The following is a 13,243-nucleotide window of genomic DNA, read 5'->3' as shown; positions in this document are numbered from 1 at the left end:
CCGCAGCCTCAGAAAGAGCGGCATAGCGCTCGTCAAATGTCTCAATCAACGCGGTCTTAATGGACCCGAACATCTCTGGTAACTCAGCTCTGATGACCGCAGCCGCCTCCTCATGAATGATCTGCCGAATCTCCTCATCGCTAGTTCCGGCATCCTCCGGCATGTGACGTGTCCTCACCATGATCAACCTCTGAAATACAACATGCGATAATTAGAATTTACTCGAACACTCTTACATTCGACAATCCACCCCTCCTTGATTCTTGGTATCCCAAGATTCTTATTCGGACTGTGTACCGCACCGGTGCTTTCAGTAGTACGGGGCCAATACTACTGTCCTCACCGTCTCAGTACACACCCCAAATCTTCCTCTTCGGATCCCAATCCCCAAGTACTCTATTGCACTTAAATCACTCTGTAACAGGTCTCACACAAGGTCCTAGCTGCTACCTAAATACTCTCAGCATCTCATAGCAGCTCACCCCTCCCTAGGCTAAGGCATCACAAAACAGGCCACTCTAGTCCTATTAGCAATACTTAGCCTACTCTAGCATGCAAATACATCGCATTAATAATAATTATCACATAATATAAAGGTATTTTGGGAATTCACCGTTCGGGCGCTGGCTGATCGTACACACGTTTCTTCCTGGAAAATCTTTTACTCTTAGAAAACTTTGGTTTTATTTTGAAATATCTCTTCAATTCCTCAGTTTGAGTTCAAATACCCCCGAAGGTGTACCCGAATCCCTCAAACCAAGGCTCTAATACCAATTTGTAACACCGAAAATTTTCAAACAAAATTTTCAATTTTTTATAAAACATAATTCCATTGATATTCATTAAACAACCATTTTAGTTATCCAAACAAGACAATACAAAATCCCAAGATCATGATATCAAGCTCCGAATGTGTGTGTGTACGGATCAAGCCGGCGCCTTCCCGCGGTCGTCACTAGTACCTGAAACAATAACATCAACACTGTAAGCACAAGGCTTAGTGAGTTCCCCAAAATACTACATATAACACATATTAGCCACTCGAGGCTATAACTCTGTGGGTCCGTGCACCCAAACTCTATGAACCCTCAGGTTCTAACTCTGTGAACCTTCCGGTTCTAACTCTGTGAACCTTCCGGTTCTAACTCTGTAAACATGCACAACATCAAACACATAGAAGTAATGCAGTACAACACATATCATACATAGCATACAAATACTCTATCACATAACTCTGGTTACCTACTCAAGGTAAAGTATAGTGAGAAGACTCACCTCGCGTGTCTCGGTAAATCGTAAACCTGAAATCGCTAAACACTCGACCTGCCGAGTTGTCGCCCCCGTCTAGAGTGATGATCAAAGCTCCAAATCCACGAAATAGCAACCTCCTTTGCTTCCTCTTGCCTAGGGTCTCCTTCTTCTTGCTAAATAACACACACAAGATCAAGAATGGCTCCTTTCTCTTCACAAATAGCTCAAGAACAAAAGGGTCACTTACTGAGGGTTGGGTGAGCACAAATGACGGCCATAAGGCCCTTTAAATAGGCCTCAAACCCGGAGATTTAGGGTTTCATTACACAGCGCAGACTCGCCGAGCCCATATCCTGGACTCGCCGAGTCCAGGCGCGCACCAATGTTAAATTCCGCGTCTCTACTCGGCGAGTCTGAGCTCCAACTCGCCGAGTCCCTCTCACAATATGACAAAATTAGATTTACAAGATACCTGGTAAAAATCCAGATGTTACAATTCACCTCTTGGGTTAGTGATGGGCCTAGTGCGGAAGCGTGTATATGGTCACTTAACAGTGCACATGCCTTGCTTTTGGGTTGGTGATGGACCTACGAGTAGGTGGTTACCTTATAGGTTTGTGATGGGCCATAGGGAGGGAATAATGATAATTAATATTTAATAATATTAAAATATGAATAATAAAGGTACACCATAATGGAAGCTCATATAATGAAAACTGAAGTATATGATAATGTGCAATGTGATTAATTATGTTCATGTTATGTGATGACTATTAACCCACTCTAGGATATGTATGTTTCTTAACATTATACTTATGGTTGGCTCTCTTGGCATTTGCTGACACTTTTTGTTTTCTTGTTGATTTCGCCTTGTACTGGTACAAGTAACATGATTGATGGCTTTGTGAGGATGGGGACTTTGGTAGTTACTTTCTAGTTTATACTTTAGTAATGATACCACTTTGCAAATGTCGTTGATTTTTCATTTAACATTGGTTTTGTGAACTTAAGTTTTGATGGTGGTTGTTGTTTATAATTAAGTAAAATTGGTGATGTTTTAAAAATGTTTGTTAAAAAGACTTCTGCTAACGTATTTTGTTAAATAATTTTTTCAAAAAAAAATGAGGTGAAAAATCACAATGTTACATCCAAAACCATTTGCTTGTTCTTAGGTGATTTTTGGAATTTTTAAGAGTCTGATAAGTGCATAGATAAGATCCTTTATTTCTATGAAAAGGATTCAATTCCCTTTTGTAGCATTTAGGAGTTTGGGTTAAAGTTTGGATTTGCATGGTTTAGCAATATGGATGAAGTTGAAAACATTATCCATCAAGTCCCTTAGTATAATCAGATCTAAAGTGCTCTGGACTTAAAGGATTAAGAGCTTAGTAAAAGTTAGTTAAATAACTATAAAGCACGATGCGACCATTTGGTTGTCACGATGGCCAGTTGTGACTATTTTTTCATTTTGTGTTCACTACATGGCCAAGGAGATGGTTGCAGCGTGTTGAGCGTTCACTTTGACCAGTTGACCATTGAATTTTTTACTAGTTTAACTTATGGATCACACTTGATAGATTTGATCTATAGACTGAGGTTGCACCTCCATTGGTTTTCAAGGGTTTTGTGTTAGTTGTTTATTCCTTTAAAGTTGTGATATATATTTTGTTAGCATTAGGTAAGTTTTCTCATTATACTATGTAGGACACTAGGTGACAATGTATGATAAATTATATTTATGAACTTATGTATGAAAGACTATGGTGGTTCCATAACATTTGAATGAAAGACTATGGTGGAGCCATAACACTTATATGAAATACTTTGGTGGGGTCATATCATTCGTATGAAAGACTATGGTGGATCCATAACACTTGTGTGAAAGACTATGGTAGGATCATACCAAGAAATTTTGCAGTGAGACTATAGCAGCATAAGTAAGTGTAAGACTGTGGTGAGATCATGGCATTCATAAGGGTTTGTGGTATCTTGGGGAACTCACTAAGATTTATGCTAATTCATTTAAGTTTAAATCGTTTCAAGTTGTTCTGGAAACAAAGGGAAGGGCACGATTTGATTGCATCGCATCCATGGATATCTTTTGGAGACCTCTACTTATTTGATTTCACTATCTTACTATTACTGCAGTTTTCTATTATGATTTGTGTAACTTAAACAAATGGTGGTGTAGAGATTAAAATATTAAAGATCAATAAGATTCAAACAGGTATAGCAATAACACAATAATAATCAAACATATGTTGAATGATTAAAAGTCACGCCTCAGCTGAACTCGATGCAAAATTTCAACTGTAGAGGCGTGCTAGGGTTAAAAGATTAATAAAAGAGTTTCCAAAATAAGATGCATACATGCATCATATATACTTTAAACCTAGAATTAAATATGAGATGACAAGCCCAACCCGTTTACAAAATAAACTGATTACGAAGCCCAATGATGCAACAACTAAATACTCTACAATCTCCCCATTTACATCGATTGAGGCTATAGCCCATCAGCTAGTGATTCCTTTTTGCACTTCATAGATTTTGGGAATAAATCTCAGCAGCATCTTGCGAACTTGGATATACCACAAAATCATATATGAAAAGCACTTGACGTCATCCTTGTGGTTGCCCTTGAACTTGGTAATCAAGTCCAATATAAATTCCAGACAGGTAACACTGTACAAATATTTATCTTTGAGATAGAAGTAAGACTTGCGAAAGTCAGCTCCTATTCATTCTCTAGACTGGTATACTACAAACCATCCTTCCTTGTATATCTTCCCTGGCTTTAATTTCTCGAAGTCTTTTGGATTTCCCTTAGGAACAACAGTCGGCTTCTTCTTATAAACTACGATAATATCTACATCCATCAATTCAACTACTTGAATATAAGAATTGAGAATCAGTTGGAGATGGGACATAACAGGTTCGTACTTCTCATTCTCTCTCAACAACATGTTGTAAAGAAGGATCCAATCATTAGGATTCAAACAGGACAAGTCTGCGAGAGTGAATTCATAGGCTTGACAAGTCGAACCTCTCGCTACTTTGAACTTCACATTGGGGAAGCTTTCGGTCTCGATTGGCCCAATGACCTTCACGACAACTATTTTGTGTGTACTCCAAGTTTCATATTGGGGCTTCATGCGCTTCAAGTAGAAGGAGAACAACAGTTGATCAGCTCCACTGTCTGTGAAAGGAGAATTTGCAACCTTCACGAAAGCACGAAACCTGAAAGCTTTCGGAGTAATGTGAAGATCAAGTTGCAAATCCTGAGAATTTTGACGATCAAAGGATGCAACATGATCCAACCAATACTGACTAGAAAACTCCACAGCGTCATGTTGGATTCGCATCAGGGTCCACTTTGTAAAAAACAACATTTTGCTTTTGAGTGTGTCCTGAGCTTCCTTTTCTGCCCTTTCCTTTTCCTCAGACTCCCTGGCGATTCATTGAGTTTCATTCAATTCAACATCACGAGCCTTCTGCCTTTTAAGTTCAGCTTCATCAAGCTCTTTGTCTTCGTCATCATCGATTATGGGCTCTTCTTCAATCAATTTTTCCTTGCCCTTAGGTTCTTTATTGACGATGGGCTTGGTTGGGACTTTGGGAGGTTCAACATTTCCAAATCCACTTTCTCCACCTTGTTTCTGATCAGAACTTTGAGGAGAAACACCCTGCATATGGTGTAACATCGTGAATACAGAGCTTAATTTGTCAGCCAAGTGCTTTCGAACAATGATAGAAATCATTGATCCCTTGGTCTCAATGATATCTGAGAGCAAGCTAGTGACATCAAAAATTCAGCTTTGCACAACTGCTCTCTAAGATAGCAGATCCTTGACCTGTTTCTCATAATGTTGAAGCTTGAGATATTACACCTTGACCTTCTCTATCTTTCTGGGTAGAGCGTCTATAATCTTACTTTCTATCGCCAAATCATCCTGAAGCTTTGAAATTTGCAAAGTGAGAGATGTTTGAAATGAGGCATGATCCTGCTGCAAGCCAATGCAAATCTTCTCCAAGGTTATCTTCTCAGTTTTTAACATAGCACCCAAGTTCTGGAGAGCTTCATTCACAGATGTCGTGTTGTTGTTGTAGGTGGTTCGATAATTTTCCATGAAAGTGTTTGTTTCAAAGATTAGTTTATCAACTTTTTCAGTCGTAGATTTGCAAACATCAGCAGACTCAGACACCTCCCTGTTCAGCTTTGCATCATTCTCTGCATGTTCCTTCATGATTCGTTCAGAAAAAGACTTAATCGTTGTTATTGAGTAAGCTTCAAAAGAGGACGCCTTAGAGGCAAGAAGAAGTTGGTCTATTTTCTCATGAAGGGACTTAAGCTGCCCTTTCATAACTGTGGCTTCATCTTCACTTTCGATCCGTATATGGAATGGACTATAGGTGATTCTACCAAGGTCACGATCATAATCATCATCATCATCCCCAAAAATTATTTATGGATCGTCTTTGCGAATAGGGGAGATGGGTGGAGAAACATGGGTGGTGAAGACTGAAGTCTTAGCCCTCGTATCAAATACGTTGACTGTGACTTCGGGTTCATTGAAGAAATGGGTGGTGTAGTTGAATCAGTTAAGATGGGAGTTGAGAAAGGAATACTTGTTAGTTGAGATGAAGAAACAGGAGGAGGACACGGTGCAATTGTGATAGGGGTTGAAGTAGTTTTTGGTGAAGGTGGAGGTGGAGGAATAGATTCATTGATAGATTTGTTTACCTATGGGTTCGTAGTCTCATCTTCATTGCGAACTGGAGGCTCATCATTGCGAACATGCTCTCCTTCCTCATTACAAACTGACTCTTCCTCCTGATTACGAACTAGTTGATTTTCTTCAATCCGAAAGTCAGATTCTATCTCAAAATATGATTCTTCACTCGCAGATGGTGTCAGAGTTTTTCTTTTGTGAGCATGTTGTTTTCTTCTTTTCGGAACAGAAGTAGAAGATGTTGTTAGTGCCTTTTTCTTTTTAGGATAAGGTTTCGTATCATTGAATGGACCTTCTTTGGCAGCAGTCTTCTTCTCACCTTTCGTAGAACCCTTTCCTCCCTTCTTTGGTTTATCAGCAGCATCAATGATTGCTTGCATTTCTGGAGTTAGTGGACAGAACCTCGAAGCGGTAAGTTTATGAAACCCTTCCAAAATTTTGCTTGAAGCAGGCACATCGCGAAACATGACGTCAGGTATAGATCCAATGAAGAATAATTTAGAGTTATCTGCAACGATTATCCATGTGGTGTGGAAAGTTGAAACAGAGAAAGCAAGAGCATCCTTCATCATTGGGATGTTGTGCTTGACAATAGCCCTGCGAACAATCAGGGACTAGAATTTTACTCAAGAAATCTCATTGTGACGAGTTGTTGAGAGAGTACTTTGTATCACCTGAGCCTAAAGAACAACTCCAAAATCCAAATTCAGTCCTATATAGAGGCCATAGACAAGAGTCGTGAACAACTTACTAGCACAATCTAACCTTGTAATCCTTTCAGAAAACACTTTGAATGGAAGAGTGAATAAAGCATTCCATTGTGGAGGTAGATTTCATTTGCGAGATTTTAAGAGCGTGGATAGAGTCTCCTTGTATCCCATCTGATAAAACATCTCCAAGAGAGCAGTATTGGAGATCATTTCATGGTTAAGCATATCTTCTGATTGATGAAGCCCTACAAGAGAATAGAATCTGACGTTAGTGATTTATGTTTTCTGATTATGGATATCGAATATAATCTTGTTTTCCTCCTTGATGTGGCTTGCAGAAGAATATGCCTTGGATAGAAGGGACATGGGAACATCCTCCATTTACATTAGAGCATGAACCAGCAAAGAGTATTTGAGACACTCAATCATCGGTAGAAGATATGGCTCATATTTTCTAGGCTCCAACTCTATGATGAGATTCTGATTCGATTTGACAGTTAGAAGAGTAGATTGGACTATTTGATCATGAGCTGATGATGAAGTAGCCATTGTTGAAGCTTTGAAGAAGACGATGAACAATCAAGAGCGTTTTGTTTTCCAGATATCTTTTGAGAAGATTTTAAAAGTGATAATAATAGTGGGACCGTCAAAAGCTTTATATACTATTCAATTTGTGAAAGAAATTCGGGGAGAAAGAGAGAGAGAGAGAGAGAGAGAGAGAGAGAGAGAGAGAGGGAGAGAGAGAGAGTGTGTGTGTGTGTGTATCAGATACTGTAATGTTGCCTGAAAAGGCACGACGTGACAACTGTAGATGTCAGACCTGTGTGTCAATGGGTAGAAAAACTGTTGGCCGTTCAAATTCTACACGCGCCCTTTAGAATTCTTATCATCAAAAATTGTCGTGTAATCATCCATCTTTCGCAGTTAAACATTCTTTGTCCCAACTATTGCCAACCTTCGTTTTTAGAAAGCTTGGGCTACACTGCGAACCAGAAAGTAAATATTAAGAACCATGAACAAGACTTTCGGAAGATCACGAGGACCTTCATGTAAGAGTGCCAAAGATAAAGAAATAAATCAAAGTATATCTGAGAAATTTGTGATGTCTATACAAAGACATAAAACAGTTAATCCGGATCATAGATTTCTTCCTTCATAGTCAAGAGAGACTAAGAAGTTTTTTGTGTGGGTTCCCGTTGAAGTACGATCAGATGTCTAATAAGAAACATGGAAAACCTTCTTTTAATTTGTCTCATTGGGTGTCTAACTCTCCAAACAGACAACAGACTTGATATAAGAATGAATGTCGGATGAAGTACTCATGTGACCGGTGTAACAGAACACTTCATAAAGATCTCGCAAAAATAAAATTGGTGATGAGATAAAACTTTGAAATCTCAAACAAAAATAAAATTGGATCTTTTGGGAAGAAGTGACTTGGTAACATAACACTTCATAAAGATCTCGCAAAAATAAAAAGAGATTTCAAGGTACAATGCACAAAGGTGGATTTTCGTTAATTCCATGGTGAAAATCTAGAACTTTTAATTGTTCACCGTTAATTCATGTAACTGTGTTGGATTTTGGGTTTCACTTAGTTCGTGGTAAATGAAGCTAAGATCATAAATTCAAATGTTTCGTAACCATAAACCTTAGTGGTATAGATCAGAGTCTCAAGGGTTACAATTATGAGTGTGAAGGCAAATGGAGAAGAGTGAAGATAGGTAAAGAACCGAAAGTACCTCTGCTAAACAAATGTGACCAAGCATATGACTCTTAACTCGATGTGAGAAGAGTAAGGTAGCATATGACTAGTGTGAATTTAGCAGCCTAATTGGGAAGAAACTAATGGTAGAGTCGATTCATTAAGGCTTCACATAGAGTCGATTGAGGCTTCAGACAACATGCAACAACATGCTTCTTGGGACACTTAGCTAATACAAAGATAAAGAATTTTATACATGCCCCATCACCCTATTTGATAGAAATCATGAACGTACTCCATGGGCTAATGTTTTTGGTATTTTATGATACGAGAAAAATAACATAAACAAAAAAATAAAACACTAAGAAACTATTTCTGTAATTTTGTTTATCTGAAAAGAAATAAAACAGAAACAAATAGATTATTTTTGGGTTCTGAGTTTTTTTTGAAAAAGAATTAAAAACAGAAAAAGATATGTAAAAACGAAACAAAGATAAGCTAAAGTATACATAAAGTACAAAAGGATATAAGAAACCAAACCACGAATGAACAGTGAACTGCGAACTACTACGAGCATTCGCACCAATTCGCAGTTACTTCTTTATCATTGTGAAATTAGTTTAGGTACATATTCAACTTCCATCATTCTTGTCCCTTGAAAAGTTCTATTAAAGGTTGTCTCAGGAAGGGCCTTTGTGAATATGTCAGCTAACTGGTCAGCGGATCTTACGAAATGTATCTCGACATTACCATCTTCCACGTGATCCTTGATAAAGTGATACCTTAGTGCTATATGTTTTGTCTTGGAGTGTTGCACTGGATTGTGACAAATTCGAATTGCACTTTCAGAGTCACAGTAAAGAGGAATTTGTTTCAAAATCAAGCCATAATCATAAAGCTGGCTTTGAATCTAGATGACCTGAGATGTACACGAAGCTGCAGCTATGTATTCCGCCTCAACTGTTGATAATGATGCGCACGTTTGTTTCTTGGATTGCCAACTAACTAATTTGCAATCAAGAAATTGGCATCCACCATTTGTGCTTTTTCTATCTAAGCCACACCCACCAAGATCTGCATCCGAAAACGCTTGAACGAAGAAGCCTGAGTTTGCAGGATACCATATGCCTAAAGATGAAGTTCGTTTTAGGTATCTGAAAATATTCTTCACTGCCACCATGTGAGGTTTGTGAGGATTTTCTTGGAACCCAACACAATAACAAATAGAAAACATAATATCTGGTCTACTAGATGTTAGATACATTAAGGACCCTATCATTTGACGATAAAGAGTCATATCAGCAGCTAGTTTTTCTAGAGACGGCGTTAGTTTCATTCTGAATGCGATTGGAACCTTCACTTTGGAGTCTCCCATCATGCCAAACTTGGTCAGTAAGGACTTCATGTATGCTTCTTGATTTATGAAAATGCCTTCTGGTCTCTGTCTTAAACTCAATCCAAGGAAAAAGTTAATTCGACCCATTGAGCTCATCGCAAACTTAGTTTCCATCAACTTTTAGAATTTCGATGTTAAGCTGGGATTAGTAGAACCGAAGATGATGTTATCAACATAAATTTGAACAATCATCAAGTGTTCAGCCTCTTTCTTGTGAAAGATGGTTGGGTCAACCGAACCTTGTTTAAATTTAGACATTTTGAGTAAACGAGTAAGAGTTTCATACCAGGCTCTTGGAGCTTGCTTTAGACCATACACCGCCTTGTCCAAAATATAGCAGTGATCAAGAGACTTCTCGTTCACTAATCTAGGTGGTTGTTCCATGTATACAATCTCTTCTAATTCTTCGTTTAGGAAAGCACATTTAACATTCATTTGGAACACTTCAAAGTTCTTATTTGCTACATATGCCAGGAATATGCGAACTGATTCCAACCTTGCAACAGGTGCGAAGGTTTCTTCGTAGTCAATACCCTCTTCCTAGAAATATCCCTTAACCACGAGTCTTACATTGTTTCTTATAACATTTCCTACTTTGTCCAATTAGTTGCGAAACATCCATTTCAAACCAACCACATATGTAACCGGTGGAGTTGGAATCAATCTCCAAATCTTATTTCTTTCGAACTCATAAGTTCATCTTGCATTGCCTCTAACCAGTCGGAGTAATCAAGAGCAGTATTGACAGTTTTAGGTTCTATCTTGGAGATAAACGAATTAAACATGTTGTATTCCAATTGAGAGAATAAAGCAGTATGTTTCACTTTTAGTTGAGATCTTGTAAGAACTCCTCCAGACGATTCACCTATCGCTTGTGCTTTCGGATTATCTCTGGACCATTTCGTTAGTGGAGGGTAGTTTGGATCATAAGATGGATCCAATTCAGCATTCAATTTTTTCAAATTCTGATTGAACATTTGTATGATCATTCGCTTCTGTATTCTCCCCATCGAATGATGAGTGAATTTCAAGTATTGGATGCTCTTCTTCCTCCTTTATTGGACGTTCGTTGGATCATTGGATTTCTTTGGTGCAGAAGGTTCCTCCAAAGGACTTGTATTGGAGTTAGAAGACACCCTTGGACTGGAGTTCTTTGGTCTTAAGGCATGTTCGTTGTTGATGGCTAATGATCCCTGTCTTTTGTAGCTTCATCAAGTATTTTCTTCAATTCATCGACCTTGTTGTCAGCTGCTTTCGCTTCAGAATTGATAGCCTTCTCTAGTTAATTCATTAAAAAGAAGCACGAATTCTTCATATAGATTAGCCAATTGAATGGTCACTTGGTTTGTTTGAGGAAAGATCTCTTTTTCTTGAAAATCATTCACTTGAGTTTTTTTAAGTAATTATCATCGAAAGTGACATAGTAGGTTTCCTCAATCATTTTGGATCGTTTGTTTAGAACCCTATATGCTTTTAATGTCAGCGAATATCCCAAAAAAATGCCTTCGTTGGCCTTCTCATCAAACTTGTTTTGTTGTTCCTTGGAATTGAAAATAAAACACCTGGATTTGAAAATATGAAAGAATTTGACATTAGGTTTTTGTTTGTTGATGATTTCATAGGGAGTAACAAAGAATCTTTTATTAATACAAGATATATTTTAAGTGAAACAGGCAATGGCAACAACATCAGCCTAGAAGTAAAGAGGCAGGTTTGCGAATGAAAGCATGGTCCTTGCAGCTTCACATAGTGAACGGTTTCATCTTTCAACGACCCCGTTTTGTTGTGGAGTATAGGGAGCAGAGAAATTGTGAGAGACTCCCTTATCAGTAAGAAATTTGTTGAACGTTTCATTCTTGAACTCCAGACCATTGTCACTTCAAACATCGCGAACCACCTTTCGCAGTTATAACTCAATTTACTTGATAAAATCTTTGAGCTTAAGAGTTGCATCGAACTTCTACTTAAGAAAGAACACCCAATTCAAATGAGAAAAATCATATACGATTATGAGAATATACTTATTACCGCCAATACTTTCGATTGTAGATGGACCACAAAGATCAATGTGAAGTAGTTCGAGTGGCTCAATAACCTTCGGGTTCACTATAGTTAGGTGACTTTTCCTTTTTTGCTTTCCAAATTCACAGGCATCACATAGATGATCATTGTCATATTTAAATAGGGGAATTGATGTTCAAAGGATACATCTCTCATTTGCGTTTGGATCTAAGCAACACTTTTTGTTATCATGTCATAACATTTGATTTCCACAAGAGCATTATTACCAAATTTCACTAAACCACTATTCTTCAATTCCCTATATTCTCTCAGCTCCTCCTTTCTTCCTGTCATGTGACACGAACAACCACTATTGATATACCATTCCCTATCAAACTACTCGTCACAAATAACCTGCAAAAATTAAGCATATTTAGGAACCCAAAGGTGTTTGGGTCCTCGTGATCCTTTTACAGTAACAGGATAAACAATAGACAGATCAATCAAGTAAGTTCATTTTATTATGGTTGTTTGATCTTTCTTCTTTATTGTAAAAACATTAATACGATCATCTTTCAAGTTAGTTTGTTTTTTTTGTTTTATTCTTTTTTGATTTAAAACAGAATATCGTTCTTCCTCCTTTGATTTGAAAGGAATGTGAGACTCCAAAACGACCTTCGCCTTCCCTTTATCTTGTCGTGAGAGTTCGGAAGAGTGCGAAACTTCTGGTTTAGAAACGAACGTGGTTTTGGGAGATGATTTGTTATTTGAATGAGTGAAGGTTTTTGAAACAGTGGAACTATGATGAACTCTGTGCTTCGGATCCTGAGGGCTGTGAGATTGACGAGGTGAAACGCCTTTCGGATTAGCATGTGAATAGGCCTTTTAGCTTGTGGAATTGGAATTTGATCCAACATTCCTTTGAGGATGGGAATGCTTTTCATGATGAACATAGTTAGGATTCCTTGACTTTCAGAATTTCTTTCGTTCCTTCATATTTTTCTTGTACCTAGCATTTTGTTGATGTTTTTGTGTTGCGAACTGTTCAACTGATTTGTGAACATTCGTTTTTGCCCTTGTCTTTCGCACACAAGCGTCTTCTGAAGAATTACCAGTGGGATTTTCCTTGGTTCCACTGGCACTTCCCTTTTCGTTGGTGGCATTCACCTTATTTAGAGGTTCAGCTACATACCTTCTTTTAACTCTCTAGGAAGTCTTTTCAGAAAGACCTACGGTTTCATCAACATTGTCAATTGGGGCAGACCAAAAGTACTTATCACACCCATTAGCATTATCAGTTTCAACTAAGTGTGTTAGTTCAACTGTTTGACATTCAGTTACACCATTGACTGCGAAGACTTGGTTAGGTATCGTTTGGACATTTGGAAAAACAATCGAATTTTCTTTTAGAACTTTTGGATTACTTTGAGAAAGATGTGTGAATTCA

This window comes from Lactuca saligna, chromosome 8, assembly GCF_052625555.1.
Source record: "Lactuca saligna cultivar CGN05327 chromosome 8, ASM5262555v1, whole genome shotgun sequence".
In the NCBI taxonomy this organism is placed as follows: domain Eukaryota; kingdom Viridiplantae; phylum Streptophyta; class Magnoliopsida; order Asterales; family Asteraceae; genus Lactuca; species Lactuca saligna.
Note: the sequence above shows the minus strand (reverse complement) of the source record.